Source organism: Gymnoscopelus microlampas (genome assembly GCF_963454915.1).
Source record: "Gymnoscopelus microlampas genome assembly, chromosome: 5".
Classification (NCBI taxonomy): Eukaryota; Metazoa; Chordata; class Actinopteri; order Myctophiformes; family Myctophidae; genus Gymnoscopelus; species Gymnoscopelus microlampas.
In genome coordinates this window covers 48,128,823-48,134,607 of record NC_139942.1, presented here as the reverse complement: position 1 = coordinate 48,134,607, position 5,785 = coordinate 48,128,823, and positions in this window count along the sequence as shown.

Below are 5,785 nucleotides of genomic sequence, written 5' to 3'. Positions count from 1 at the left end.
ACGCGCGCACGCACACACACACACACACACACGCACCCCCGCGCACACACACACACACACACACACACACACACACACACACACACAGCGAGTCCCCTCTCTGCACAATAGAAATATTCAGCTGTAGCGAAGGGGTCCCTCAGAGGGCGCGACATTGAACTGGGGGGGTGTGGTGGGGGGGGGGGATTAAGCGCAAAATGCCTGGCTGACACCGGCGTTGCCATGGCAAAGACCCCTTCTCTCCTCTCCCCTCGACCCTACGCCTATTTTTCATCTCAGGTCTCATTGTGGGCGGGAGGAGGGGGGGGGCTTAAGTGTGTGTGTGTGTGTGTGTGTGTGTGTGTGTGTGTGTGTGTGTGTGTGTGTGTGTGTGTGTGTGTGTGTGTGTGTGTGTGTGTGTGTGTGTGTGTGTGTGTGTGCGTGCGTGCGCGCGCGCGCGCGCGCGTGTGTGTGTGTGTGTGTGTGTGTGTGTGCGCGTGCGTGCGCGCGTGTGTGTGTGTGAGCAGCTATGATGGAGTGAGAGGCGCTGTAATATGGCTTATGATTTTGCTCCGTTATCTTGTGCCGCTGTGCTCGGCCCCCCGAGAGCAAAAGAGACCCTCCTCCTCCTCCCCTTAGCTTCTTATTTCTGGGATATAGAGGACAGAGAGCCTGGGAGAAGAGAAAGAAAGAAAGAAGAAAGACAAGTCCTCTCAAGAGGCCCCAACGTCCTCCCCACAGCAAATCATCCTTCCTTTTTTTTGTTGTTGTTTATTTTTGCGTCGAGTGATGTGTTCTTGAGAAAAAACATAAGTAGTAGCAGCGGACGTTTTTGGCCGTTGTTTGTCAATGTCATCCACCAAATCCTGGATATTGTTATCGGCGGAAATGTATACCGTCTGTCTTGTGTCGGGTTCAGGCTTGCTTTGTATGCCCGAAATAGCAGATCTATAACTTGGAACGCGTCGGAGGTTGTAGAGGTTGTAGATCTGCTATTTCCAGGGCCCGGCGCAACTCAGTATAAATCAGGTTTCATTCGTGAATATACTCATGCACGCCGATTTTCCGAGCACCTACGAAACCTCTTTGCAGAACAACACTTTGTCTATTAAGTGAGGAATTCTGCACGATGGCGTCATTTGCATAATGCCATGAGTGTTTCCATTGTGGTAGCGCGCGGCCTGCTACTAGCGCGCTAGGCCTGACGTCAACCTCGCCGCCTGGCAGAGCGATGTGCGCTACTACGGATGACATCAGCGCACAGCCCGACGTCCGTCCGCGGAGAGAGGAGTCGGTGATGAATGGGCGCATCTCAGCCGCTCTGCCCCTCCGTCCTCCTGACGTCAGCCTTGTTTAACCCATTAAGACCTGAAGCCGATTCTACATGTCTCAGTATTCTGAAAAACGTATGTTTCTATATCAGTGGTTCTCAAACTTTTTCATGTCAAGGACCACAAAATTATATGTATTTGGCCACAGACCCCATCTAAAAATATTTTGTTCCAGGGACCCCCCAGAAGCAAAGATTTGAGTTACAAATGTTCGCTTAAAAAATATATATATTCAAAGATTTGCAAAAAAAAATAACGATTTTTCAAAAATAGCAGATCTACAAGCTCATAGCGCGGCACTCGGTGCCGCGCTATGAGCTTGTATATCCGCTGTTTTTGAAAAGCCAAAGTGTAAAATTATGCTTTTTTAGCTCAAATGAAAAAGTGACACAGATGCGTTCCAGGTCTTAATGGGATAAGAGGCCGTGTGGCATGGGGGAGAGAGGGCTGTCAGGGGTCGTTTGTCCCGGTTCTCTCGTCGCAGCTAGCGGCCCGTTTTCCCCGACAATGGGAGCCCTCAGTGTCCCCCCCCCGCCAGACGAAGAAGGCTGCGTCCAAAAAAACACACTGAGCCCGCCCGACGACGCGCGGTAGGACGCCGCAGCTATTGTTCCCCCCCGAGTCGCACATCCATAAGGATCATGGCAGGTTTACAAATAGGTCCTCCAACATTGTCTCTGAGCGGAGCAGCAACGCACAAAAGAAAGGCCCCGGCAGTGCCTGTTATACAATAGCAGAGAACAACCATTTATTATACACTGCGTATATAGGGGAGTCATTTTTCAGGGGAAGAAGCAGTGTGTTAAAGTTTGTGTCAGAATACTGACCACTGCGTGTGGGAGATTGTTTTTGTTGTTGGGGTATTTGCCAAGTACTTTGGCACATACCTCTAGAGTTTTTCCTCTGCATTTACCAGTGGTGGAAAAAAGTTCTCAAATGTTTTACTTAAGTAAAGGTTTCAATACTGCAATGTACTCTGTTATAAGTAAAAGTCTGGTGTTCAAAATTGACTTGAGTAAAAGTACAAAAGTATTTATCAAAATGTACTTAAAGTGCCAAAAGTAAAAGTACTGAAATGTTTGGAAAATAGCAGATCTAGAAGCTCACAACGCGTCACGATGCGACGTGTTGTGAGCTTGTAGATCGGCTATTTTCAAACAGCCTATGTATAAAATAGGACTAAAGTGGTTAATGCATGTTTTATAATGTAATAATTGATATCTGCAAAGTAGCTTGTAACTATAAGGTTTTCAAATAAGGTTAGTGGAGTAAAAGTACAATATTTGCCTCTGAGATGTAGTGGAATAGAAGTAAAAGTATTGGAAATACTCAAGTATAGTACAAATACCTCAAATTTGTCCTGAAGTACAGTACTTGAGTACATACTACTACTTAGTTTCTTGCCACCACTGGCATTTACCCATCATAACTATTAGGAGCAGTGACTGCCATTATAATTAACCCCTCAAACCCATATATACCCTAGTTGTCCTGCTTTCATTCTACACTAAATATCTTTGCGGGGAAAAAAGCCAATCTACAAGCTCACAACACTTATTTTTTTGCCAAATGTTCGCCCTCTGAATAGAGATTATAGGGTTCAAGTGCCTTAATGCGGTGCCTGGGGAGCAGTTAGGGGTTAACCACATCAACCCGAACCTATTCCCCCCTATTCTGGGGGGAACCTTCAGCAAAAACTAGCCAATCAACAAGAAGCACGACTTGTTGTGAGCCTTTTGATACAGCTAATACTAGAGGAGCTCTAGTATTGAGCCCTGGGGGACCCCGGGTACAGAGGGTTTAAGTGGTTAAGTGCCTTGCTCAGGGGCACATCAACTCATAGACACGACGAGTTGAAGGTCGAACCGACGAGATTCCGATTCCCAGACGACCTCTCTCTCTCTCTACCCACTAAGCCATTGGTTCTCAAAGTGGGGTCCGGGGACCCCCAGGGGTACTTAAGGGGGTTCCAGGGGGTCCCCAGCTAAATGATGGAAAGGAACCAAATGGACCCTTATGGGTCTGTAACTCTGAGAGTGTACAAATGTTACCAAATGGACCCTGACGGGTCCATTTGGTAACATTTGTACACTCTCAGAGTTAAATTAGCATTGATTTACAATAAATGAATTGGGGTCCCAGAGATAGAAATGCCATTAAATGGGGGTCCGTAGCATAATACATGTCAAACTGGGGGGTCCTTGAAATTAAAATGGTTGAGAATCACTGCTAGAGCCGTACAAATCTTCTCTTATGGGGGTCCCCGGCTTATCTTTTCAAATGGGGGTCCGCGGGCGGGCTAATAAGTGTCAATTTGGGGGTCCTTGACATGAAAAAGTTTGAGAACCACTGCACTAAGCTGCGGCCGCTGTGTGTCCTATCATGCAACGTTTACGATATCGTTGCATACTATTATATTGCGACGCACAATGCTAACGACGTATGTTTTCATCTCTGTTTCAGATGCTGTTCTGACCAACATCCCAGAGGTCTTCATTCCTGACAATGGACTCCCAACTTGAACAGCCTCCCCTTGGTTGTATGATGAAATGATGCCAACATACTGAATAATACACCAGAGTATATCACATACAGAATTATATGCTGTAGACGAAGTTCAACTACATTATAAATAACATTGTAGAACAGTGGTTCTTCAAGGACCCCCATAAGACCTGGAACGCATCTGTGTCACTTTAGATTTCTTTGGCTATTCAAAAGCTCATAGCGCGGCACCGAGTGCCGCGCTATGAGCTTGTAGATCTGCTATTTTTGAAAAATATTGAAAAATATTTTTTTTTAGATTTTTTTAAAGAATCGCCTCAGGTCTTAATGGGTTAAGGGCCCACCTGCAGCCCCCTCAAGGAACCCTGAGAGGGTCCCTGAGAGGGTCCCTGGACTCCTTCTTTGAGAAATTCTCTTGCAGAATATGTACAACGGGTGACAAATTTAAAGGAAAAACCTGAATAAATGAGTGGAGAAATCTTAACAAATGCATGTGCTTGCATACAGGTGTACTGCATGAAAAACAATTACATTAACAATTAATATCCTGCATATCTGTGCCTGTATAAAAATGCTGAGCAGGCCCATGCAGTGGACCTCGATTGACTAAAAACAAAGTGACATCTGCATTGTGATCTATGGGGAAAACATTAGTAAATAAGAATTGAGGTCAAAAGCTCACGTTGTTGGGTGACCCCTGGCGTGCGCGCATTAAGTGTGACATGTAATTAAAATGTAATTAAAAAACAGAAGAGCAGCAACTCTTCCTCAGGTGACTGAGAATGTCAACGCGGGATGTGGCAGGATGAGGCAGTGTAGTCAACAGACTAGAACAGGGGTCTTCAACAGGGGATCCGGGACCCCTAGGGGTCTTCAGAGTTACTACAGGGGGTCCGCCAAATCTTTGTTTGTTATGATTATTATTATTTTTTTCATTAACCACTTGAAGATAGCATCCCTTTTCTGAGGAGAACTGTAACCAAAAATAGCAGATCTACAAGCTCACAACGCCTCGCAGCGTTGTGAGGTGTTTTTGGCAAAGAGGTATATGTGTAGAGGGAAAAAAGAGCCGACCAAGTAAAAAGAAAATAGTTTAATCTGAAGCCCAACCCTGCTTTATCTCTCTCTCAGCTAGAGGGTCCTTGGCCTGAACAACGTTGAGGACCCCTGGACTAGAATCTAGTCTGTGGACTACACTGCATAGAGGGATACTATACTAGGGTTGCATGGCAGAAGAGACAAATGCACATTTGAGAGTTCAGTGGTGCAAAAACCATAGGCACTGGTTTATAGAGATGTGGGGGAAACAAGTGATAGGGTCAGATCAGATGAGTCATCCTTCACCTCACCATTATTCTCCACAAGTGGGCGAGTGGCACACACCAAGAGAACGCTACGCTACAGACTTGAATGCTTGATCCTTACATTGATGGGATTCGCTGCATGGCTCTGTTAAGCTTTGGGGGGGGGGGGGGCATGGTTTTGGTCCACAAATCATTACAAAGTGAGTGATCATATTTATCCTATGATGAAACATTTCTATCTATGATGGGAGCGGTCTCTTCCTAGGACATCAATGCCCCCATCCACAGGGCATGAGGTTTGACGAGTATGAAAATTATCTGAATCTTCGCAGTCACCAGATCTAGACCCATTTGAACACTTATGGGAGATAATGGACCAATGTATTAGCGCCGTGTCCATCACCAACATCAAAACAACAAATGAGGGAATATCTTTTATTAGAATGGTGCTCCATTCCTCCAGTACATTCCACTTTATGTTATGTTTTTTTCCTTTAATTTGTCACCCGTCTGTATTTAAACCCGCACGAACACGTACACACACACACACACACACACACACACACACACACACACACACGTACACACACACTCCCACACGGACAGACAAAATAAACAGAACATTGTCCAGCGCTGCTCCATCTTTGCCCTGTGGACATGCTGCCA